General features: G+C 39.5%; 1 protein-coding gene across 5 annotated transcripts in view; it reads left to right on the top strand.

Moving 5' to 3' along the window:
- The first annotated feature begins 20958 nt into the window (after positions 1–20958).
- LOC110877204 (toll/interleukin-1 receptor-like protein) overlaps positions 20959–26935 on the top strand; it is a 37167-nt gene continuing 31190 nt past the window's right edge. For 2 of the 5 annotated variants that reach the window (XR_004866822.1, XR_004866820.1), the window contains exons 1-7: positions 20959–21156; positions 21273–21322; positions 22693–22832; positions 23220–23280; positions 23387–23541; positions 23615–23717; positions 23849–23944. The gene's annotated coding sequence lies outside the window, so the exon portion shown is untranslated. Of the gene's footprint in view, positions 21157–21272; positions 21323–22097; positions 22162–22692; positions 22833–23219; positions 23281–23386; positions 23542–23614; positions 23718–23848; positions 23945–26935 lie in introns of those variants that run through there. The other 3 variants (XR_004866824.1, XR_004866823.1, XR_002556826.2) reach the window with 3 other exon arrangements.

Below are 26935 nucleotides of genomic sequence, written 5' to 3'. Positions count from 1 at the left end.
TTTTAGCACTTTTAGGTGTTACATACGTTGCTTATATCAAAACACAATCGATCACACTACTCAAACTATTTAAACGCTAACCAATATGCATGTATTACGTGACTTAATGAATGCTTGTTGATTGTGTTTACACGTGGAATGCAGTCTACCTGCCTTAACGACATAGTACTATAGTTTGGACTCAGCACCCGTTCACACGGGGGTTGTTAAGGACAATTACTTGCATGGATTACGGTGGTAATCATGTATCGCGAACCGTCTCGGACGGTCAACCCGCAGTCATTGGTATCGATAGGTCCATGTCGATAATTAACATGCTTCGTTTTCCTCTGTGTACGTGCTGGTTACGCGTAAACTATTCAAACTCTATATGCTATTATCAAACTTGTATGCTCACCTTTACATTATGTGTATTGACTTTATTTTAACGTATGTGACAGGTATTTAGGATGCCTATGTGCTAGGAAAGCGAGGCTAAAATAAGTTTCTAGAAGCCCCCAACAAATGGTTGTCTGCCAAGAAAAAGCGTCTGGGGCATAGTTGTCTGTAGATCTTGTCCTCTGGCAATACAGCCAGAAAGTCAACGGAATAGGGGTCTAGAAGCAGATAAACAATTGATGTATTTACTTTTGAATCTGAGTTCTCGGAATAGAACTACTTGTTTGGTTGTTATCTGTAATAAAATATTTGTTTATTCGGGATACGGTATGGGACGTATCTTTAACTGGATTCTATGAATAGTTGTTATGGAAACTTCTGGACAATCTGTTCCGCTCAGTGCCGCGCCCCGATGATTCCGCCATCGGTTGGGGTGTGACACTACTACTTCTGATGCCCCCAACGACAACAAGCGCAAATGCGATGGAGTCTCAAGCAAGGGTTCAACATCGGCTCAGTCTCAGTCTCAGCAGCGAAAGACTGACGACTATCAAAGTCCTGGTCAGCAATCGTCTAGTAGTCAAGGGCAGGGTGGATACAGGGGAAACCACCCCAAGTGCAATCGATGCAACAGGCATCACAATGGGCAGTGCAACAAGGGTCGTTGTCTGAGGTGTAACAAGTTTGGTCATGAAGCGAAGGATTGTAGGGGCGCACGACCTGTGAATCAGAATCGTCAACAGCAACAGCAAACACCACAGAATCAGCCGCAGCAGCAGCAGGGTAACAGGGGATGCTTTCAGTGTGGTGCTGAAGGTCACTTCAAGAGAAATTGTCCTCAGTTAAACCAGAATCAGAACAGCAACAACAATCAGGGAAACGGGAACAACAACGGAAATAACAATGGGAGAAACAATGGGAACAATAGCGCCCGGGGCCGTGCGTTCGTGATTGGTCAGGGTGATGCTAGGAATGATCCCAACGTCGTGATGGGTAAGTTTCTACGGGATGACTTTTATGTTAATGTTTTATTTGATTCGGGTGCTGATACCAGTTATGTGTCTCTAAAAGTTAGTCAAATGTTAAAGCGTGTCCCAACACTTTTGAACACCAAGCACATGGTAGAGCTAGCAAATGGTAAAAGTTTAGAGGCCATACATGTAGTTAAGGGTTGTAATCTCATCTTAGCTGATCAGACCTTCTCTATCGACCTCATTCCTATTGTTTTGGGTAGTTTCGACATTGTTATTGGTATGGATTGGTTATGGCAACATCGAGCAGAGATCCGTTGCAAAGAGAAGATCGTCTGCATTCCTCGTTCCAGCAAAGAACCTTTAGTGATTCATGGTGACAAGAGTGGTGCCGTGGTGGGCATCATTTCTTTTCTTAAGGCCCAGAAGTGTTTGCGAAAGGGCCACACTGCTATTTTAGCCCTTATTACTGACACCTCGAAGAAAGAAAAGAAGATCGAAGATATCCTGATTGTGCGTGGTTTTCCTGAGGTATTCCCTGAGGAATTACCTAGTCTCCCACCCCATCGTCAGGTTGAATTTCAAATCGAGCAAGCTCCTGGAGCAGTACCAATAGCTCGAGCACCTTATCGTTTAGCTCCATCGGAACTAGAAGAACTGTCCACGCAACTACAAGAGCTCTTGGACAAAGGTTTTATTCGTCCTAGCTCTTCGCCTTGGGGAGCTCCGGTATTATTTGTGAAGAAGAAAGACGGTACCTTCAGAATGTGTATCGATTACCGTGAACTCAACAAGGTGACAGTGAAGAACCGCTATCCACTTCCACGCATTGATGACTTGTTCGATCAGCTGCAAGGGTCGAGCTAATATTCGAAGATTGATTTGAGGTCAGGCTATCATCAACTGAGAGTTCGAGACGAGGATGTCTCTAAGACAGCGTTCAGAATTCGTTATGGGCATTACGAGTTCCTGGTTATGCCTTTTGGGTTGGTGAACGCACCTGCAGTCTTCATGGATCTTATGAACAGAGTGTGCAAGCCTTACCTGGACAAGTTTGTTATTGTTTTCATCGACGACATCCTGATCTATTCTAAGAGTCAGGAGGAACACGAGCACCATCTACGGCTTATTTTGGAACTCCTTCGAACAGAACAGTTGTATGCCAAGTTTTCGAAATGCGACTTTTGGCTTCGTCAAGTCCACTTTCTAGGCCACGTGGTAAACAAGGATGGGATTCACGTCGATCCATCCAAGGTAGACTCGATCAAGAACTGGCCTGCACCCCGTACACCAACGGAAATCCGCCAATTCTTGGGTTTGGCGGGCTATTACAGAAGGTTCATCAAGGATTTCTCCAAGATTGCGCAACCTCTCACTTCACTAACTCATAAAGGTGTCTCCTATCGTTGGAGTGATGCACAAGAATCTGCATTTCAGCACCTAAAGGATAGACTATGTAGCGCACCAATTCTTTCATTGCCAGAGGGCACAGACGATTTCGTGGTTTATTGTGACGCGTCAATTCAGGGTCTTGGGTGTGTGTTGATGCAATGAGATAAGGTCATTGCTTACGCCTCACGCCAACTTAAAGTTCACGAAAGGAACTACACTACACACGATTTGGAGCTGGGAGCTGTTGTTTTCGCACTTAAGATATGGAGACATTACCTGTACGGTACCAAGTGTACCATTTACACCGATCACAGGAGTCTCGAGCACATCTTCAAACAGAAGGAATTAAACATGCGACAACGTCGATGGGTCGAGCTTTTGAATGACTACGAATGCGCGATCAAGTACCATCCGGGCAAGGCCAATGTGGTGGCCGATGCCCTCAGTCGAAAGGAGACTACACCTAAACGCGTGTATGCGTTACAACTCACCATCCAATCTAGTCTTCCTGCTCAGATACGAGATGCTCAGGTAGAAGCATTGAAACCAGAAAACGTCAGGGCTGAGGCCCACGACTTGAAGACCACGTACTGGTGGCCTAACATGAAAGCTCACATAGCAACCTACGTTGGCAAATGTTTGACTTGTGCGAGAATCAAGACTGAATACCAGAAACCATCGGGCCTACTCCAACAACCAGAGATACCACAATGGAAATGGGAGCAAATTTCCATGGATTTTGTTACTGGCCTGCCTAGATCTCAACGTGGAAATGACACTATTTGGGTGATAGTGGGTCGATTGACTAAGTCTGCACACTTTTTGGCTATTAAAGAAACAGAAAAGTTCTCTACTTTAGCAGACGTTTATTTAAAGGAAGTGGTTTCGAGGCATGGGGTGCCAAACTCTATTATTTTCGATCGTGATGCGCGTTTTACTTCTGAACTATGGCAAGTAAAGCACAAGTCCTTTGGCTCACGTTTAGACATGAGCACCGCTTATCATCCACAGACAGATGGGCAGTCTGAATGCACCATTCAAACCCTTGAAGACATGCTTAGGGCATGTGTGATTGATTTTGGTAACGGCTGGGAATAACATCTCCCGTTGATGGAGTTTTCGTATAATAACAGTTACCACACCAATATTCAGGCCGCTCCATTTGAGGCATTGTACGGGCGTAAATGCCGATCACCTCTTTGTTGGGCAGAGGTGGGTGATAGCTAGATCACGGGTCCAGAACTTGTAGTGGACACAACGGAAAGGATTGCACAGATACGACAACGAATGGCGGCAGCTCGTGACCGTCAGAAAAGCTACGTTGATAAGCGCAGGAAACCACTCGAGTTCCAGGTTGGCGATCGAGTGCTACTTAAAGTCTCACCCTGGAAAGGTGTAGTTCGTTTTGGTAAACGAGGTAAACTTAACCCACGTTACGTTGGACCGTTCGAAATCATCGAGAATATAGGCAAGGTGGCCTACAAACTGAACCAACCAGCAGAACTCAGTGGAGTTCACAACGTATTTCACGTGTCAAATCTGAAGAAGTGTCTATCAGATGAGACCCTCATAGTTCCTCTTAAGGAGCTCACTATAGACGACCAGTTGCGAATCGTCGAGGAACCAGTAGAGATTGCTGACCGAGAAGTTCTCAAGTACACCAGAATACCTCTTGTTCGAGTTCGTTGGAACTCCCGTCGTGGCCCAGAGTTCACCTGGGAACAAGAAGACCAAATGAAACTCAAGTATCCCCAGTTGTTCGGCAACAATGCAACTACTACTGAGGCTGAAGCTACTGTGGAATTTCGGGACGAAATTCCAAATCAACGGGGGGATGGTGTGACACCCCAGGAAAACCAGTAAACCACGCAACCTAACTAGCTTCCTTAGTAACCGCATGCTAAATTTCGGGACGAAATTTCTTTCAAGTTGGGGATAATGTGACAACTCGAGTTTCCAAGATTCCATCTTCGCATCAATTGCACGTTAATTGTTAAGTTGTTTGTTTACATGACTTGTTTGCCTTGTAATTGTACACGTGTTTGATATATGTTGAGAAGTTTTGTGATTGTTGCATCTATATGTTTGTTGATATAACATGTAACCTGTTTGAAAAACTTAAACTGTTTAAACCTGAATGAGTTCGATGAAACAGGGCGTTCCACCATAACCCACTTCGACGAAACAGGGATCGACGAAACAGGGTTGTTTCGTCACAAACACCTCGACGAAATGGGTGTTTCGCCGGCCCAGTTTCTCCGAAGCCCAGTTAGGGCCTAACACGTTACAACTTCATATTTAACGAGGTAGGGTTACGTAAAAGTCTTAGTAATCAGTTTTCAACCCTAGAACTCTCTCTGTGCGATGGCAACCTTGAGTCCTTGAAGCCCTCTAGATCAATCAAGTTATTGTTCTGTCTTTTTTGGTTAGTGTTTAAACCTTACTTGATTGTTTGACTGAAATCATCACTGATTGTATCTTAGAGATCATTATAAGTTTCGTCTAGGTAATGCTTGGATCTTAATCGGATGATGATTTTTGATAATAACAGATTCATATGGTTACCAGTTATATGCCCGAGTGATGTTCGTGTAAATTAGGGTTTGATATCCTGTTGCTAAAGTATTGGACTCGATCTAGTGTTGTGACTGTATTCATCCATGATTTACTGCTCAAAACTTATGTTCCTGTTGATGTTTGCATATGTGTGTTATCCGTTGTTCATGTAAGATTAGAGAATCGGTGTTTTGAATATGTGATAATGATAATCCAGTTACGTAGGGTTCATGACTAGGGTTGACTTGTTTGATCCGCGTTGGGAATGTGGAGGTTGTTTGCAAGAATTACGGGAGCAGATAAATAGGGTAACTGTTATGGTTACGACGAAACTGGTATGCCGACGAAACTGATGTTGACGTAACAGTTGCTATCGACGAATCACATGTCGACGGATCCGGAGAGTTTCGTCGATGGGGCTTACGACGAAACAAGGGAGTTTCGCCGAGGGTAATCACGACGAAACGGATGGGTTTCGTCGAAGGAGCTCATGACGAAACAAGTATGTTTCGTCAACTATAAATCAAGCACAGTAACTTGGTTAACTCTGTTAGTAATTAACTAGGTTAGTGAAGACTATGTTAACTGATAAGAATAGTACAAGTAACTGTTAATTGTAAAGCATGGTTGCATGAGCTTGAATAACTGATAAATACTATGTGTTAGTTGTTACTTGCATGTAAGTGATGATCTTGATTGATAGTCGAACCTTGTGAATATAAACTGATTGTGTGTACGTGCAAACTATAGGCTTTAACTGAATTAATTGTGCACAAGTAATTAAGCATACCGAGCAAACCGAGGTGAGTTCACACTTTCTATAAGGCATGGGATTCCCAAGGGTTGGGAATGGGTTAATAAACTAAAACGGAACTTACATATCCTCCTTGGGTAGGATATGTACGGCCATCCTCCTTGGGTAGGATGCCACTATAACTCCTGCGTATTCTCCTTGGGTAGAACTACGTACGTTCGTCCCCCTTGGGTAGGACAACAACCTTAAACTTACTAGACAAAACTCTATCATGAAGTCCCTCCTCTTTATATCGACTTAATCGCCGAGGCTGATGGCGAGCGAGTCATTAGTTAATAGCGCTATTAGGTTTAACAAACCTCACACTGTGTCGTTCGAACGGGCGTGTACTAATGGACTATGGCAAACTGTCAGTGATGATAGACACTGATGCAGGGCACAACTTATATTTCGTTAGTAGTCGATATGGTATGGTCTAGTGGTTCACAGGGGAAGCCCCCCACTGATTATGGTTATGGTTTGGGAAACAAAAGGACTGGTTAACTCGTGGTTTACGAAACAACTTGTGAATTCAAAACAAACTGGTAAAACTAAACAACCAACTGTGAACTTGCTTAACTTTGTTGTTGACTCGTTGTTAGATGCCTTGCAGGTCGTTAGGTATTTCAGGAGCTTGCACGAGAAGGCGTGGACGTTGTGGGACATGGATAGTCATATGCCATGTTAAGCATTTATCATACTTTGAACTTATACTTTGGTTTTAAACATTATGCTTCCGCTTGCAACTTAAACTATGTTTTGTTTGGACACCAATTATATTGGGTTTGGGTTTCGCATTTATTTGTATGCTATGTTCAATATGATTGGTGGCTTGATCCTGGTCAGTCACGCCTCTAAGCGGTGATACTCCGCATGTGGATTTTAGGGGTGTGACATTGTTCTCTGGAATTGCTGACTGCTGAGGAGACGAGGAGACGAAATTGTTCGTTGGAATCGCTTTTGTGGTCTTGTTCGACTTCTCCAATCTTCAAGTATGTGTTTTTTATCTTTAGGTTTAATTTAGTGCTTCAATTTATGTGATTTTGGTTGAAATTAGGGGTGAAATTGGTCCGATTTTTTGCCCTAAACTTGTTGAATCTTTCTGTAACTATTAGAGTTTGCAATTTAGGGTGATTTGTTTTGTTAACTTGTGTTATTAGGTTATGCTATGGGGATGAATAAATTCATAACTTCTTTTTTCAAAAGAAAGAATGAAGAACAAGTAGAGGGAATTGTTGATAGAAACAATGAGATTAAACGTTAAAAAGCTTCAAAAAGCGAACCGGTTAATGAAGCGAATAATGAGTGAACGTTTTTTATTTGATATTAATGTTTGACCCGACCCGAATTGAATCACCGACGTCCGACCCAAACATACACCTCGAAACTACGCGATAAATTTTTTTTTTAGGTCCGTTACCTTCCGACCCCCCCGAACTTTTTTTTTCAAGCTTCGACACTGTCTATAATGTTTTCTTACACTTCTTATTTTAGGAGTTTTGTAGAATAACTTAACCATTATTGTATATATCGATTTTTTTAGGAAAAGGGCATTGCCCTGGAAAAACTTTTATATTTCAAAGAATGAAAAAATTACAAACAAAAGGCATTGTGAAACCCGGGAGCCCGAAGAAATAAATAGTCCAAAATGATCAAGCAAACTAAGTCAAAATCTAACAATTGGGCGTGGAGTCCGATTTGGACAAATCACAACCAAATACAAAATCTATCTCCAATGGGCCAACATAGGCCCATCTCATAACACCAAATAATATGCCTATCTTGTTGGACCCCAAAGAGCCCACAAAGATATCCAAGTTGGCTTCCCTTAATCTCACGATCACCAGCTTTTCAAGATGGTGCCAATCAATCTGGTCCAATTAAAAAACCCATACTACAAGCCCATGAATTAATTATAATCAACCCATTGGACACTACCATCTCTACTAAAAATATTACACCCTTTGGGCCGTCTCCCACCCAAATAGGTGAACAACTACAAAAGGTGGCCCGTATGAAACATGATTTTGATAAGTTATGTATTAAATCCATGGTTGTAAAAATCCCGACTAGTCTCCGATTAGTCGCCGATTAATCACTAATTGGTGGTTCACCGATTAATGGCCGACTAAACACTAGGCGGTCAATGGCAGTCCTATTATGGCCAAATTTTGGCTACACGCTGGCCAAATTTCGACCAAACCTTATAAATTCCTTCCAATTACTTAAATAGATGTGTCAATGAGTAGTTAAAAAATATATGTTTTAGAAAACTACATATAAAAATGTGTGTCTATATATATAACTAAAAATAACATATAAAAATCTCGATCCGATGAATTCCGATTAATCCCTATTAATCCCGATTAATCGCTAGTCGGTACCCCACCGCCCGACTAGCGCCTAGCGATTCTTACAACACTTTTAAATTTGACCCATAAGGGTTTATGCTTGCTAGAATATTCGAAATCATCTTAATAAGAACCTTATACACGTTTTTGCTGAATATGCTTTGACTTTGACCATCATCATAATCACCCAATAATCGAGCAAACTTCATATTCTTCTGCAACCCTGTTTCATCCCTTGAAAGCGATTCCCCATTTATGTTCATAACAAAAGGCTCAACAAGTAACATGTTTGTGAAGAAATAAGCTGCTCTCCAATTAGTCTAGATCCTTGCGTGTACATGATCTCGTTTTTAGCCTTTTGTATCTCGTTTTGATTGTCCATGGATGTTGTAGGTTGGTTCTATGTCAATTAATGCTAACTAGTATTAAGCACCCCCGCGTTGCGGCGGGGCGAACACCAATGCCACACTACTAACAGCGACCACCAACAATGAAGTTGAAGCGTGTTAAAAAAAGAAAGGTTCGTGTAAAAAAAGAAATACAGAACGAAATATAAAACCGAACGAAAAGTAGACGATGAAACAATGTTGAACCACATACTCTAAATGTTAAACATAGAAAACAATAACTAAGTTGTTCTAGAACCGCGCACTGTGACGGGGTTTTAAACAGGAAAACTACGTATAAAAACATTGAATCATACACGCACGTTGTAGCTTGTTAACTCGCAAAATTTGACCAAAACATAATACAAAAAATCTGTATGGGGTTAAAAGTGATTGGTTAAAATATAAAACATATAAATGTATGGGGTCAAGAGTAAAAAAAAATTAAACATAAAAAAGAAAGAAAAAAAAAACGAAAATTGGGTACAACCCACCAAACATATGAGTACAACCCCTTATTCCTTATGATTGAAGTAAAACAAATTAAAGATAAAAGAACCAAAATATGAATACAACCCATGAAACATATGGTACAATCCTTCATCCCTACATTGTTACAAATTGATATTATATAATAACTTATTCCTTATAATTAAAGTAAAACAAATTGATCATATCTATTAGACCACCCGTAGTGGGGGGTTATTTTTCAAAAAAAGAAAAAAAAAAAAAAAACGCCCCCACTCCCATTACATAGGGCGTTTTGGGGGGTTATTTCTGAAAAAAAAATGTGTTAGCGTTATTATTAAAACGCCAAGAAGGGAGTGTGATGGGTTGACTGATCTTTGACTGGCCAATAAGAAATTAGTTAGCCTTTTTTTTTGTTTAATGATTGGAAGGGGCATTATTTGGGCATTATTCCCACTACGCCACTTTTGCAATAACGCCCCATGCTAACTGGGTTGCCACGTGTCGGATAATGCCCATGATGGGGGCATTATTTTTCTTAACCACTACACATGGTCTTAATTCATAACACTTCGAGGAACAGTAGCTTTTTAGTTTTTTGTCTTTTCTTTTCTTTTCTTTTCTTTTCTTTTTTTTTCTTCTTCTTGTAGTGAACTTTAATATTTTTATTTTTTATTAAATTTTGGTGTTATATATTTATTACATTTTTTCTCGGGTTTGGTCGCCGTTTGGTTGTTACTTACCACGGTGTTTAGTGATCACATTTAGTCCCTCATTTTTTTTTACCCCATCAAAATTTTAACACGTGTCGGTATACATTCAACTTCGTCTATGTTTTACGTCACGTGAGTCACTTGATGTTAATAATCCGTGATTTTGTTTTACGCTTTTTCCGATTCTGGTCGTCGTTTAGTTGCTACTAAGCACGGTTTTACGCCTCACGCCTCACGCCCCACACTCCATGACGATTGCAACGCGGTTTTATGCCCTCGCCCGTAATGCGGAGGGCTAAGAATAGTATGTATTAATTCATAAGATTTTGATGAATAGTGCATATTTTTTTCTTTTATGGTTTTGTTTTTTTGTTTAACTTTAGGGTATTTTATTTATTTTTGTTTTACAAGTTTGATTTTTATTTTTATAATTTTGCCATAGAAAGTTAAACAAGCTTAGTTTTTTATTAGTTTTTGTTGTACGCATTTTCCATGATTGGTCGTCGTTTCGGTTGCTATTTAGCATGATATTTGGTAGTTTTTACGTGTATGTCACTTGCTGTTAAAATTTCGTGTTTTCGTATTATGTCCCCCCCCCCCTCTTGATCGTAGTTCAGTTGTTACTTAGCACGGTTTACGCTCCCAGCCGATAACACTGGCAAAACAATTTTACACCCCCCCCCCCCCCCGCAACGCGGGGGCTTAAGACTAGTTAAAGATAAAAGAACCAAAATATAAGTACAACCCATTAAACATATAGTACAATCCTTCATGCCTACATATGTTACAAATTGATATTATATAAATAGTTTTAAGATCTGATGTTTTTCTTAAATGTTGTTGTGGTTGGATTGACGGATTGGTAAGGTTTGGGGAGATGACGGAGATAGAAAGGATCGCTGGATAAGAAAGGTTGGGGAGAATGACGGGTGCTGGTTTGAAGAAGAAGTGGGGATGGGGGTGGGCCTCACAATTTTTTTATTCTTTTTTTAGTTTAAGGGGTAAATAAGTAATTTCATACGTATTTAACTAAAAATTTAACAACGTTAGCTAATAAGGACCATCCGTGTTACATTTTTATAATCATTGAGACCAACTGTGTAATTATTAAAGTCTGAGGATCAAGCTTGAAAAATCTACAAACCCCATGGAGCTAACTCAGAGATTAATAATTTTTTTTTTTTTTGCTTACCCGACCCGAATGGGTTACAAATCCAAGCAGGTACCCTTCGTTTTTCTCTTATAAATCAAAATATTATGTATTTCTCAGCTGCAATCTTTCATCTTTATCCTTAATGGTGGTTTCTGTTTCTGTTAGGGTTAACTTAGCTGTAATTCGATTGTAATTATTCTGCACTTAAAACATAATATATTTGCTCTCTATGCTGTAATATGATCTTGTTTCTGTAATTAAGGTTTAAAAACAGAAGATGATTTTAAATGTATTTTTGCATCATCTGTATCAGTTGCAAACTGAGCAGTTTTTGTGTTGATGTTTATGATACTAACCGAATCGTAATCAAATGATCCAAAGAAAATAGATAAGAACTTGAGAGAAAACAAGACTTTTGGAAGTGACTAATTCATTTCTTCGTTCATAATAAAACAATAAACATACTTGTCTTCTTTTATAGGATTACAAAAGCAAGGAAATGAACTAGAACATGATTGAAAAATAACAACCCATTACCCTAATATTGCTAAACATAAGGAAACAAAGATGATGTATGGTGTACGTGGGTGTGGTTGCATGAGGTACGTATCAGTTTACTATCGAAACATGGTATAATTTTTCGCGAAATTAGTAAATGTGTTAAATTCAGAGTCCTCTTTAAGTTAAATTGTGAAGTTGCCATCTTCTTTATTTTCTTTGTGAGTAAGATTTAGCAGTTTACATTTTCCTGATATGAGATGCAATGTAACCTTAGGTGGATCTAGTGTTTTATTGTGCAAAGTGCACTTAAAAGAAACACTACTGTTGGTCAATTTATACTTCAGAGAAAGTCAAAGATGATTAGGTTATAAGTTGATAACATAGACCCATAATAGAAATATGACTAAATTTATCTTTAATTCAAGGAATTTCCCCAATCCTATAAGTTGATAACATAGACCCATAATAGAAATATGACTAAATTTATCTACCGTACATGCTGTTTTGATATGTACCATATTGTTTTAATTTCAAGCAATTACCCCAATCTTATAGCATAGACCATAGTTGTCAATAGCGAGCGTAGCGATCGCTATAGCGTGCTACGTAGCGTATAGGTCTAGACTCACTATTTGGGTTGTAGTGATAATAGGGCAATTTATTTATTTATTTTTTTGTTTTTTTTAGTATAAATAGCAATTGAATATAGCTATAATAGCTGGATTTTAGGTTTTTGTTAAATATACATGTAAAATACCATATATACCAGGGTATTTTGACATAATATACATATAAAAAAAATTTAATTTTTTTTTCTAGTGTATCGCTATTTATAAAATAGCTGCTGATGCACTTTTGTGTCTGTCACTAGTCTTGTAATTACGATGTATTTTGTACGGTCTTTTGTTGTTTATTGAGTCTGTATTTGCCGTCGACTAAGTCGGATATCCTCCTATCCGCTTGTGTCCGACTTGTTTGTCTCCTTTTGGTATGTAATGATAACACGAACGATGCATGTTGCATAAAGGGTATTTCTGTCATTTGCAGGTGTGTTTATGTTGTCTGCTGTTTGCTGTCTGTTTGTAGCAAACATCTCACAACTTGCAGCCTTCGACGAAACAGGATGTTTCGTCGAACTCTTGACGACGAAACAAGTCTTTGGACAATTGTGTGTGTTTCGTCATGATCAGCGACAAAATAGACCTGTTCCGCCGTCTGATTGGGCTTCCTTTGGCCCAGTGTTTAGCCCATTGTGTTTCGTCGGCCCACCTTGTGTTTCGTCGATTACTATGGCCCAGGCTGCTATATATAGACACATTCTGTTTCGTTTAGAGTTAGAGATCAGAGCATACCCAAAAAGTCATTCTGTCTAGACTGTGTTTGTATCAGTTGGATTTCTCATCCGTTTAATCAATCGATTGTGTTTCATTGGTTAAACCACTGTTGTTACTGCTTTGTATGTTTGATTTGACTTAGTTACGTGGATTCCGCATACGTGACTTTGTTTGCCATAAACAAGGTTTTGGTTGTGTAAATCGATCCTCCGATTTCCGGACCTACAAGTGGTATTAGAGCTTTAGGCTCTTATCCTTCTTTAAAATCCAACATTGTTCGATTTTTATCAAGTGTCTGTGGTTGATTTTCAAATAGGTGTTCTTAAAAATTCATATTTTCTGGAAAAATGCTATAAAAACTGCTTGAATGTTGTTGGTTGCTAAAGGGTTTTGTTAAAAACCCTGTTAGATTGATTGTTCTAGTGTTAAACCGGGTTTTTATTGAAAGTCTTGTGCAATTTCGGGTTTCGGAAAGTTCTGGGTTTTGGTCTTCATATATTCAAGGGACATTCAAGTTGTTCTTGAATATTCATTGGATTTAGATTTAAAATTTAAACTGAAAAGAATTGAAAAAGTATTAAAAAATTGTTTGCCATACTTTGGTTGGTGGTCTAAGTATGGTGTGAGTTGACAAAGTCGTGTGGTTTGTCTGTTTGAGGATAAGGTTTCAACTACTTCACCAACTCTCTGTTACTTTTTTGACGAAACGAGTTAACGACGAAACAGTCAACGACGAAACAATCAAGCGACAAATCAAAAGGGTTTCGCCAAAAGGCCTCTTCGACGAGTCAAGAGTGTTTCGCCAAAAGGCCTCTTTGACGAATCAAAGAGTTTCGCCAAAAGTTCCTTCGACGAAACACAACCTGTTTCGTCATAAGTTATTTCGACGAAACAGAAGTTGTTTCGTGGGAAGTGTTTCGTCGTGTGTGTTGTCAATTTTAAACAGAAGGTTTGCAAAACTATCATAACATTGTGTTTTCAAGTAATTGATCAGGTATTCTACTTGTATACATCAAAGATGAGTTGCACAAGTCTGTGGGATTGGAGTACGGACCCACGACCAGGTCAAAATCCGAATCAGACTTCTATGGCCACATACTTAGCAAATTCCATATCTCAATAGCAACCGTCCATAAGTGCAAGTCAATGGGCGTTAGTATCAAATCAGAATCAAAGCATTCAAAATCTTCTGCTTAGCGAAAGTGAAACAGGCAGCAACAATCGCCCGCCAAAGTTAAATCACATGAACGACTATCCATCATGGAAGGGACGTTTCCATACCTACGTTCAAGGGCAGAGCACCGAACTTTGGACATGTTTCATTAATGCATTCAACCCTGCCCTCGAAGTAGCAGCATCAACTTCAGCAGGTTATGCTAATATGCTTGAAGATGACAAGAAAGCCTATGACTTGGAGAAAAAGGCATTTGCTATTCTTACACAAGCGCTTCACAAAGAAATCTATCATCAATTCGGATATTGTAAGACCACGAAAAGCTTATGGGATGCATTGGTAGTGAGAGGAGAAGGGAATGCAGCTTCTAGGAAGACACGCCATGATTTGTTGAAGAAAGAGTTTGAATCATTTCAATTCATGGAAAATGAAACCTTAAATGATATGACTTCTCGTTTTTATCATTTGATCAGTGAAATGAGTTCTTATAATGCTAATGCAACTCATCAGGAAATGATTGCACAGTTTGCTGATGCTCTACCTCCTAAGTGAAGTCCATTCATTGAGCTTCTAAAACATACGGGTGCTCTGGATGTAGCCAATGCCAGTCTCTATGAATTCATTCAGAAGTTGGAGCACAAGAACGAAGAGGAAATTCAGAAGGCTAAAAGAATTGCAGCTGCACCTCCTCAAAACACAGAAATGCATTTGCCTAGTTTTGGTCCTTCAGCTAGTTCTAGTTCTGTTCAGCAACCGAAGCTTCAAATGGCGTTTGTATCCAATACAAGCTCTTCTCTGTTTCCACAGCTCAATCAAGCCCAACCACATTGGGATCAAAGTGCTTATCTTTCACAATCCATACCTCCACCTCAAGTTACCACTACACAACCACAGTTCGATCAAAGTGCCTATCTTTCACAATCAATACCCACACCTCAAGCCCAACCACAACAACAACAAGCTCATTATACCAACAATCCTCCACCCCTAAACCCTAACACGGTCAGAGTCGATACTTCAAACCTCTCACAAGTTAGCGTTGAAGTAGCAAAGGAGCATATGGAACTCATTAATACAATGGTCAGTGCTTACTGCGGGTTGGTCGCAGGTCAAATTGGAAACATCAATATGACCAATGAAGATTATCAACAGATCGACCGGGATGAAATGGAGTTAATGGATATCAAATGGGCATTTGCAAGTGCAGTTAGAAGGGCAAAAGACTTCATGGCTCGAACTGGAAGAACTTCGTTGGAAGGCAAAAAGGATACGAAGTACGGGTTTGATATAAATGCAGTCACATGTTTCAATTGTGGGGAGAAGGGACACTTGAGAATCGTGAGTACTTCCAATGTCAATGCCCATCAAGAGAATCATGAAGGGAGGATGGTAGCAGTGAATAACAATCCGAACCAGTCTGGACCATCAAACACCAATCGAGCATTGACTGTTCAAGCTGACGAAGGGTGTGATTGGTCTGTACAATTTGGGGAAGGCGATCAAGGAGGAGGAACAGCGTGTTATGCAAAGATCATCAATCACATCAAGCACGTTCACAAGGAAGAATTTTATGAAAGTGACGACAGTTCGGGTTATACCGGGAGTTCGGATGAAGAAAGTTCTATTTCGGGAGATTATCACTCTGATTTTGATGTGAAGGAAGAAGCAAGTTCTGATGTTGATGACTTCTTAAATGAAGCAGAGGAGTTGAAATGTCAGAAATCAGTTCTGATCAAGAAGGCTGCTGTAGCATCTAAAGAAATGGAGAAGTTCTTCTCTGAAGATGGATCTTTTTCTTTTCAAATTGCCTTTATGGCAAATGTCTCAGCCTCTACGAGTCAAGTAAATTCTAAAACTCCTGCTCCTAGTGTTTGTAAGTCTTGTGCAGATATGAAGCTTGAATCCGAAAAGCTTCATAGTCATAATCAAAGTTTGGTTATTGAACTGTCTAAGTGCAAAGAGGCAAATATGGCTTTAGTTCGAAACGAAAAGGAATTTAAATCTGTAATTGAAACCTTAAAGAAAAGCATTTCCGAAGTGAACAAAGTTGTTTATCATAAACAAGTTAGCATAAACGATTACATTAACATTGTTGAGGAAACCAAAAAGGAACTAGCCATTGCCAAGTGCGAGCATGATGCTATCAAGCAAAAATTGGAAAGTTATTCTAACTCCCGATTTGTGCTTGATCACATCATTGACGTTCAACAACTGAAAGGAAACAAGAAAGGCGTAGGGTATAAGAAGTGTCCGCCCCCTTTAAGACATAATTATACCAAATTGCCTGATGAAGAGGATATGCCTCGGTATGAACCCAGTGTGCCTCTTGATTATGAGGAATTTTCTACTGGCCTAGGGTTCAAACCGGACAGTTCTTCAAGTACATCATCTGAGCAACCAGAAACCTCAACATCTACGAAACAAAGTCCTCTGATCATTGAGGACTATGAGTCGTCTGATGATGAAACAGAATCAGATGTTAGTGATCAGGATAAATCACTTGACAATATGAAAGGAGTAGAAATTCCACTTGAAAATCATATTCTTTATAATCCTGATACTCCTGCTGTTCAACCAGTTGTCAAACAAGTGATAGATCCTGTCAAAAATGACAAGAAATCTGTGTCTACCATTAAGAGTAATAATGTGTTGTATACTTTGGTTGGTGATTCTAAAATCTATTCAGATCACGATTTTCCAATTAAAAATGTCAATCCATCTTCGATTGATAAAGTTTTTGAAGATAACACAAACAAGTTTTTGGGAAAAACAATTCCAGGAGTCATTGTAACTCAATGTGATCCAATTCCAAAAGCTGAGATCAGAAAACAATTTGGAAATCAAAAACCACCAACAAAGCAATAACCTATTGCTTCTAAGGGTAAACAACCAGAAAGGCGAGCTCAAAAGCCTAACGTTTCTCAATCAAAATCTGAAACAAAAGGAGCTCGTTATCAGAAGAAAAACAATAATGTCAAATTTGTAGCATCAAAGGGTACGGATAAAATTGAGACTTTTGAAAACAAATCAAACACCGATTTTGTACAACAAGTCAAGATTTTAAAACGTGACAGTCAAAACAATTACACTCAACATACAAACGGGTGTGATGAGAAAGCAAGTACCTCAGGTTCTACGGGTTCGACATCTGTTGGTCAATCAGATTCTCCTAAGTTAGTAGAAAGGAGAACATGTTTTAAATGTGGGGAGTTTGGGCATATCATTAAGAACTGCACAAACATTCCAAAGGATAAATTTGTTGAGAAAGCACCACCTGAAAAGGTTCACCCTCAACGTCGTCCCGTTTCACCAAAACATGATAAACGAACTGTTAAAGAACAAGAAACGAAGCAACGACGTAAGAACATCAAAGCTGTTGAAAAGGCTTTAAAATCTGAAGTCAAAACAGTAAAAAGGGAACCAAGTGTTTCACAACCATTAAAACCAGAAGCTTCAAAATCTGTTTACAACACTCAATCTGGTAAACAAAAACAAACTTGGAAACCTAAGACGGGTGATAGTTCAGGGGGAGCTGTTGTTTTTGAGAATCATCAAGAAATTGAGATCACTTTTCGTGATGCTCAGGGACGACCCAAGACCACTAAGGCTTGGTTCCCCATCCTCAACTGATCTTTGAATGATATGTGCAGGATGTTCCAGGAGGAACTATTAATAGTCATTGGATTGTTGATAGTGGAGCATCCAGGCACATGACAGGCGACTTACGGCTTCTATATGATGTGAGAAATATTAGAGGAGGCTATGTCACATTTGTGGGAGACAAAGGCAGATACATCACTGGAGAGGGAAGTATCTCCAATGGTATTGTATGTTTCGATAAGATCAATTATGTTCGTCAAATTGATCATAATCTTCTCAGTGTGTCGCAAATCTGCGATAAAAAGTTCACCGTGCATTTTGATGATGCCGGTTGTTATGTGCTTAAACCTGGTTTCATGATTCCTAAAGAATGGATTCTCTTATCGGCTCCAAGAGTTAATGATCTCTATATTCTTGATATGAGCCAAGCGATTACGACATCTGCACAAGTCACTTGTTTTGTCTCAAAAGCCAGCGAAAAGGAGTCTATATCTTGGCACAAAAGAATGGGGCACATTCACTTGAGGAAGATGAACCATTTGGTGAAAAACAATCTTGTGAATGGTGTGCTTGTGAGAAGTTTTCATCTACAAGATATCTGTGTTTCGTGCCAGAAAGGGAAGCAGAATACATTGCTGCCTCCAGTTGTTGCTCCCAAGTCTTGTGGATACAACAACAAATGCGCGACTATGGTTTAGACCTCACAGGTTGTATATCCTTACAATATATTCCTAATACCATTGGTAAGATGAAATGTTTAAAACAATTACATCTCACTCGTTGTCGTGATGTTGAGATATTGCCCGAGGAACTTGGAAGTTTAGAATGTTTAGAGGTGTTGTGCCTTCACGGGTGCGAATCCCTGCGAGATATTCCAAACAGCATTTGTAACATGAAGTGTTTAACACGTTTAACTATCTCCTATTGCACTGAAGTTAAGAAATTGCCGGAGGAACTTGGATGTATAGAATGTTTAGAGGAGTTAAGCCTAACGGGTTGTACATCCTTACGTGATATTCCAAACAGCATCTGTAAGCTGAAACGTTTAAAGCGTTTAGATCTGTCATATTGTAACCGAGTTAATAAATTGCCGGAGGAACTTGGATGTTTAGAATGTTTAGAGGAGTTAGAGCTAAAAAAGTGTAAATCCTTGCAAGATATTCCAAACAGCATCTGCAAGATGACACGTTTAAAACGTCTAGCTCTACCACGTTGTCATCAAGTTCAGAGATTGCCAGAGGAATTTGGATGTTTAGAGTGTCTAGAGGAGTTAGACCTAACAGGTTATAAATCCTTACAAGATATTCCGAACAGCATCGGTAAGATGAAATCTTTAAAACGTTTATATCTCTCAAATTGTCATCAAGTTCGGAAATTACCGGAGGAACTTGGATGTTTACAGTGTCTAGAGGAGTTAGACCTAAGAGGTTGCAGATCCTTACTAGATATTCCGAACAGCATCGGTAAGATGAAATCTTTAAAACGTTTATATCTCTCAAATTGTCATCAAGTTCGGAAATTACCGGAGGAACTTGGATGTTTACAGTGTCTAGAGGTGTTAGACCTAAGAGGTTGCAGATCCTTACTAGATATTCCGAACAGCATTTGTAAGATTAAATGTTTACAAAATTTAGATCTCTCCGGTTGTATTCGAGTTGGGAAATTGCCAGAGGAACTCGGATGTTTAGAGTGTTTAAAGGTGTTAGACCTAAGAGAGTGTGCATCCTTACAAGATATTCCGAGCAGCATCTCTAAGATGAAAAGTCTAAGAGGTTTATATCTCTGCCATTGTATTCGAGTTGAGAAATTGCCAGATGAACTTGGGAGTTTAGAATGTTTAACGTTGAGTATAGACGGTACGGCCACAAGTTGTCTTCCGCAGAGCATTTATCAAATGAAAGGTCTGAATTTAGAATGGTCGGATGAATGTTTTTTTCCCGACGGCTTCTTTTGAGCGGGGCTTGTTATCAATCAGGTCAATGGCAATTATTGGTGATTTGTGAAGAAGGTTGAAAAGTTGATGATTCATGTTAGAAAGGTATGTATTTTTACGTCCGTTTATAATTATTCAAGTTACTTACTGTAACATTTAATTATTTAACAACAATATATTGATTCTCCACCTTCAGTTGGCCAAACAAACAACAACACTACAATTTAGACTTTCACGGACGCAAGAATCCTCGTTAATTCCCAATTCCCGGTATGTTTACCAATTACCAGTAATCCGTCGCTAAGTTTCTGCATTAATTCATAAAAAAAATTATTTCCCTACTCATTCCAGTTTTTTCTATTATAAATATATACAAACACAAATCAAACTAAAAAGATGTACAAATTAACAATACTGTTCAAACAACTATGTTTACAAAACAGGATTAAATACCCGATTGAATCAAAGTATTATGTTCTTTAAAGACACTATAAGTATCAATTACTATGCAAACACAAACTATCACTACCACAATAGTAGGCAATAGCCACTAAAATTTGCTACCGTTTTTCTCGGTAGCAAATTTATCTACCTATTTCATGAAATTTTAATTAGGCCATGCTCCACCTCCCTTCCCCTGGACTAAAAACGTTTATTAGGCTAGGCGGTGTGGGGGTTGGTTTGGGCTCGGCCTGCCCCGTCGCCGCCCCCAACACCATTTCACCCCCCCCACCCCTCGTCGTCATACACGTCCCCCCTCAGACGTTGAAGACGCCCACTATATGACAAAAAATGGGGACAATTGGCTTCCTTTGACCGTCACAAAAGAGAAAAAAAATTAAATTAAATCTAAAGGCTAGTATTTAAAAAAAGCTCAAAATTCAATAATTTTTTTTTTTTATAAATACAACCCCAACACCCTATTTTTTACCCACTTCAACTCCATCTCTCTCAACTTTCATACTTTTATAAAAAAAATAGGCATGTCTTCATCTTCTTCTTCAACGTGGTATTCGTCATTTTCGGGTGAAAACGAAGGATTTTTTGCAAACGTCATTATGTACGCAGCTCAGATGTTCATGGAGGAGGACGAAGAGTCTGAAACGTCGTCACAATGGCAAACTAGGAGAGCCGCCTTAAACCGAGACCGAGAAGGTATTTTAATTTTTTAGATTATGTTTATTTAAATTTAATAATGAATTTAATTTATTTTTAGTTTTTAATATATCATGTTGATCCTCCATTTCAAGTGTTTCTTCTCCAAAGAGTTTTGTGTGTATCGTTCACAACATATTCCCCAAAGTCCCTAATTTCTAATTTCTAGGGCTCAGATTCCCCAAAATCTTCAACAACTTTCAGCTTCAACAATCACTCAATTTCCAATCAATGGTGACTCCTGATGTTCTCCCACACGATCATTTCTCATCGTCATCTCCATTCACTCCTACCAAAGGTACCGCAATTCCCGCAATTTCATCGTAACCACAACCTAGGGTTTCATGGCTAATTGTTTGATACTTTGAATTGATCCATAGTGTAAAATGACACTTGATTTGTGGATGTTTGCAGGTGATGCGCTCGAGAAGAAGGTTGAATACCTCAAGAGCTTGAACGGCAGAGTAATTATGATTTGTAGATCTGTGTTTTGTTTTAGTTTTATCGAGTGAAATTTGTGATGTTTTGTTGATTGTTGAAGATGATATTATGTGTATGCTGATGATATGTGTTTGAACTGTTGTGATCCTGCTGAGTAACTATTAAATGTTTCGATTTACGATGTAATCTGCGCGTGAGATGGAAGTTAGATGTTGTCTATCTTGTTGTAGTTTAATAAATTGATAGTTGATGGATACTTTCTACACATGTGTTCTGTTCTTTATTTCTTATGCATTTTCTTTGTTGTTTTAATTTACATAAATTGATGTTTTGACTGACAAATCTCTATATACTGATGACTTGAGTTTGAACTGTTGTGATTTATAATTTAATGGTGAAACTGTGATCTTGCTGACTAGTTATTGAATTATTGATCTAGTGAGTTGTTTCTGTATTTGCTAAAAATTTGGTCTTCTTGACGTATTAATGATGTAAACTACATGAAATCCTCTGATTATTAGGAATGTGATTACGAATATAATTAGGAGGATCTAGTATTTTATATGCTTGTATTGTAACTAGAATGTGAATGTAGTATGTAGATGTGTTTGAATTGTGATTGATCTGAATGTTACATTGTTTGAAATTAAATAGTTGTTTGGTATGAGACCTATCTTGGATTTAAGAGGTTCAAGGCTGTGAGAAAGCAATAACTCATTTTTTTTTTCAATTACATAAACATAATTTGCTAAGTGTTACCATATTAACTAACTATCACACAACATATGTGTACACCAGGTACATATGTTCTGGTTCTGCAGCCTGCCTTTGATATCAATCTGGCTGATATAAATCAGCACTAGGGGTGCAAACGAGCCGAGCCCGAGCTCAACCAGGCTCGAGCTCGAGCTCGATTAACTTATGAGAGCTCGGGCTCGAGCTTTGCTCGATTCAAGCTTTAAAACAAAGCTCGAGCTTGGGTCGTTTGTATTTTCTCAAGCTCGAGCTCGAGCTCGATTAACTTATGAGAGCTCGGGCTCGAGCTTTGCTCGATTCGAGCTTTAAAGCAAAGCTCGAGCTTGGCTCGTTTGTATTTTCTCAAGCTCGAGCTCGGCTCGTTTATTATCTATTAATTAATATATTAAATAAAAATAATATAAATAATAGACTTTTTAGGCTCGCAAGCTCGATAAGTGAAGCTCGGGCTCGAGCTCGTTTACCAAATAAGCTTATTTTTAGGTTCGAGGTCCGCTTGTAAACAAGTTTAAAAATTCCACTTATTGATTACAAGTGAATATCTCCTTATCTCAATAGTCTTTTATTTCTTTTTTTTTTTTTGCTCCAGAATTTCAAATTTCTCCGTTTATAGACTACTTTTTACCATATGCTTCAGGAAATACTCGAGAATTAGGAAATGGAGTGTGGGATTATCATGTGGCAAGGATCGAATTGCGGTTATTAGAGCTTCTGGTAGCATTGGTCCTGTAGGCATCATAGCTGAACAATTCATCAAAACGATTAGCAAAGTAAGAGGTATGTAAAACATGGTTCCTTTTATCTTGGAAATGTATACTCTAAAGTGTAAAGGGCCAACATAAGTGTAAAGGTCTCGCTCCTGACGCTGTGCGACTTTTGAATCGGGTTCAAAAAGTCGTTAATAGTAATTCAACGTCGCTAAAGGTTTCAAACTTTGTATTTAGTAGAATTGGTTTTTCTATTCAAAAGGGGGCGGCGGCGCAACTTGTTGCCCGACTACCTGCCATTGCTTTGTAATTGCCCTTTTTCGTGTGGAATGATAAGTATTAATTTTAGTAAAAAAAAATTGGAACATATAAAAGGTTTGCAAACTATTTTAAGTCTGAAGGACAACATAAAGGCAATAAGGACATGGAATTAATTTATTATTTACATTTCAAAAAGGTATAAGGCGGTTATCATCCGAATTGATAGCCCTGGGATTTGATGGTCTTGCTTCTGACTTGTAAGTAATTTTGACCCGAAATTTATAATTTATGACAAACTAATGGGAATGTACAAGCCTATTTAATTTCAATTCTAGTGTATTTAGGATTATATATTTTGTGCAGAATGTGGAGGGAAATCAAACTATTGGCTGAATCTAAGCCTGTAGTTGCATCATTGGTTGATATGGCGGGCAGTGGAGGATACCAAATGGCCATGTCAGCAAATGCTATAGTCTCGGAGAATCTTACTTTAACGGGTTCAATTGGTGTAGTCTCATGTCAGTTACAATATCTTACAATTCTTTTCCTTAACTTTGGAGTTAGTTTAAATTCTGACGAAGTTTGTTGCAGTTAAGTTCAATATGGAGAAACTATATGAAAAGATTGGTTGCAACGAAGAAGTTGTATCAAAGGGACGATATGCTGAGCTGTATACAGATGTTCGCCCATTCAGGTTAGATGATCCTTGATATATATAGGCTTGACAAATATTAATCAATTTGGTTTATTTCCTGAAATACAGTTTCTGTTTAATTCTTATAAGTTTTTGTTATAGCCCTGACTACTTTACAAATATATGTGCAGACCTGATGAAGAGAAACTGTTTGTAGAACAAGCCCAATATATGTATTAACAGTTTCGTGATGACGCAGCATGTTCAAGATCAATAAGATGGAGGAGGTAAATAATTAAAAGAGTTAAATGCCATTTTAGTCCCTGTGGTTTGGTCCATTTTGCCAGTTTAGTCCAAGGTTTCATTTTTCGCCTGTGGGTCCAAAAAGGTTTCACTGTTGTCATTTTAATTCACTGGATTAACTTCATCCATTATTTCTGTTAACGAAAAGGGCAATTCGGTCATTTTATATGGCTGAATTGCCTTCTAGTTAACAAAATTACATATAAAATGAACGAATTGCCATCCTCGTTAACAAAAAAAATGGATGAAGTTAACCCAGTGGACTAAAATGACAATGATGAAACCTTTTTGGACCCATAGGCGAAAAATGGAACCTTTAGACTAAACTAACAAAATAAAACCACAGGGACTAATATGGCATTTAACTCTAGTTAAAACAAATATTTAACTAACAATTTTCAAGAGAGAAGCTCAGAAGCTGTTGAAACAATGGTTAACACAAGGATAACCAAGAGGGTCGTTTCACTTATGGGGTTCAACCTCTTCTCTTGCTCGTATCAGTGGCCTGAGATCTGCAAAATAGTAAACACCGTTAGTCTCGTTAAGAGGGGGAAGGGGGTTTTCCCTCTTAACCAGGCTCCGGCGTGAGAATAAGTACTGCTCTGAGAGGAATAAATCAGTGTGTGTATAGAGAGAGTAAAGAGAGCCAAGATCCTGAACCTGAATGATGAAGGGTCCTATTTATAGCCGGATGGTGAAGAAGGAGGAAGCAGCTGTGCCAGCTGTGGGTGCGCGCCAGCTGTCCGACCAAGGGGAATATCCTCTTGGCCTGCTCTGTCGCGAAGGGTGTAGTGGTACACGTGGCGTCCTTGTATTCGCTTGCGCTGGGTATCTCGTACTGGTCGCGTCAGCCCTGCTCCCTGGATTGTCGCAGGCCTATGTGGCCTTCTCTCAATGGTGACACGTGTTGTCCTTTATGTTGGGCAAAGCATCTTTGATGCCAGCTGTGAACCGTCTAGATGTCTTCTGGAAGCTTCTAGAAGGTTCTGATGACATGGATGTCTTGTGTGCACAAAAGTGGTGTGGTCCCTGCCATGTAGGCAGGGAATTGGGACCATACCTCTTCAAGTCCCCCCAGTCCAGTGTGCCTTCTAGTTGAGTTGATCGTCTAGGAGGGATTCTGGACTTGTGAGAGTTATGATCTCCATGCGTCGCGTTGAAGTTGGTTCATATAAAGTGAGCCAAATGGAGGCGTGCCGCATGGTTTCTACCTTTTGAAAAAGTGAGCCAAATGGACGCATGCCGCATGGGTTTTGGCCTTTGAAAAAAGTGAGCCAAATGGACGCATGCCGCATGGGTTTTTGGCCTTTGAAAAAGTGAGCCAAATGGATTCATGCCGCATGGGTTTTGGCTTCTTGAAAAAGGGAGCCAAATGAACGCATGCCGCATGGGTTTTGGCCTCTTGGAAAAGTGAGCCAAATGGACGCACGCCGCATAGGTTTTGGCCTCTTGGGAAAGTGAGCCAAATGGACGCACGCCGCATGGGTTTTGGCTTCTTTAAAAAAGTGAGCCAAATGGACGCATGCCGCATGGGTTTTGGCCTCTTGGAGAAGTGAGCCAAATAGACGCACGCCGCATAGGTTTTTGGCCTTTGAAAAAAGTGAGCCAAATAGACGCATGACGCATGGGTTTTGGCTTCTTTAAAAAAGTGAGCCAAATGGACGCATGCCGCATTGGTTTTGGCCCTTTTGTGTTTCCTTCTGTTGGAAGTTTGGTGGTTATGGGGAAGTGTTTGGTGTGACCGTCTGGCGTCCCTGTCTTTTCGGAGATGAACAGTTGCTTTTGCAGTGACTTTCTGTCACATCAGCAGGCCTTGTCACCCATGCTTCCCGAAAAACGAGCCGACGTCTTATCTTTCATCTGACGTGTCAGTCATCTATTGGATGCTTTATCTGTGCTCTGCCGTTCCACTACCCATCGCATTAAATGCGATGGGTATAAATATGGGGCGGTTATCTCTTTCTTCCCTCATTTTCGAATTCTAAGTGTGATTTCTCTCTATCTTCTTCTTGTGTGTTCCATCTTTCACATTTTCTTGAGTTCGAACCATCTGCTGCTTGACCTTTATCATGGCTGAGAAGAATCCAACTCAAAAGAAAAGGAAGCATCGAGGTAGGGCTCCTCCTGGTCCAGACCAAGCTGTTATTAACTGGAAGGAGGAAGAGTTTCATAACCTCGTTAGGGGGCATAACTTTCGTCCTGAGTGGGGGGCTCGGTACCCTCCTTCTGGATCTACTGCCTTGGATGCCCCTCCGGGTTTTATCACGTTGTACGCTGCTTTTTTCCGGGAAGGCAATTTTAGGTTGCCGATTACGAAGTTCACTGTTGCTGTTTTGAGGGGTTATGGGCTCCATATTTCTCAGATAAATGCGATTGGGCTCCCTCGGATTACCCATTTCGAATTTGTCTGTAGGTCTTACCGTGTTGAGCCTACGTTTGAGATGTTCAACGCTCTCTACAGCGTTTCGTATGCCAGCGGGTTTTACTCTTTTCAGGCTAGGATGAGAGTTGCTCAGGTGTGTTCGGTTCCGATAAAGGGCATCCATTATTGGAAACAGAAGTTTTTTTATATCCGCCGAGGTGTGATTCCGGCGGATATGTCATATAGGCAGGTGGGTCAAGGGGTCCCTAAAGTGGATGTGCTGCCAGATTATGCTGCTCAAGAATGGTATGGGAAGATAACTGCGAAGCCAACTGCGATTTCTCAACTGGATGAGATGGCTTTGGTTGGTGCAGGGATGAGTTTACTATGGGTGCCCAAACATCCGCTGGGTCAGCCTGCGTATAGCCATAAGGGCAAATGTATTGTTCTTTCGTGTCTTACCACTTGATTATTTCCCTTTATGTTTACTATGTGTCCTTATTTTGTTGCCATTTTGCAGTTGGTTATATTTTGTTGAATGCCTTGGACCCTAAATCAGCGGGTGCCATGGTTGAAGCTATCCAGGCTGATGGGAATCCGACGTTGTTGGATC

This window comes from Helianthus annuus, chromosome 9 (genome assembly GCF_002127325.2).
Source record: "Helianthus annuus cultivar XRQ/B chromosome 9, HanXRQr2.0-SUNRISE, whole genome shotgun sequence".
Classification (NCBI taxonomy): domain Eukaryota; kingdom Viridiplantae; phylum Streptophyta; class Magnoliopsida; order Asterales; family Asteraceae; genus Helianthus; species Helianthus annuus.
This window is presented reverse-complemented; position numbering and strand designations above follow the sequence as displayed.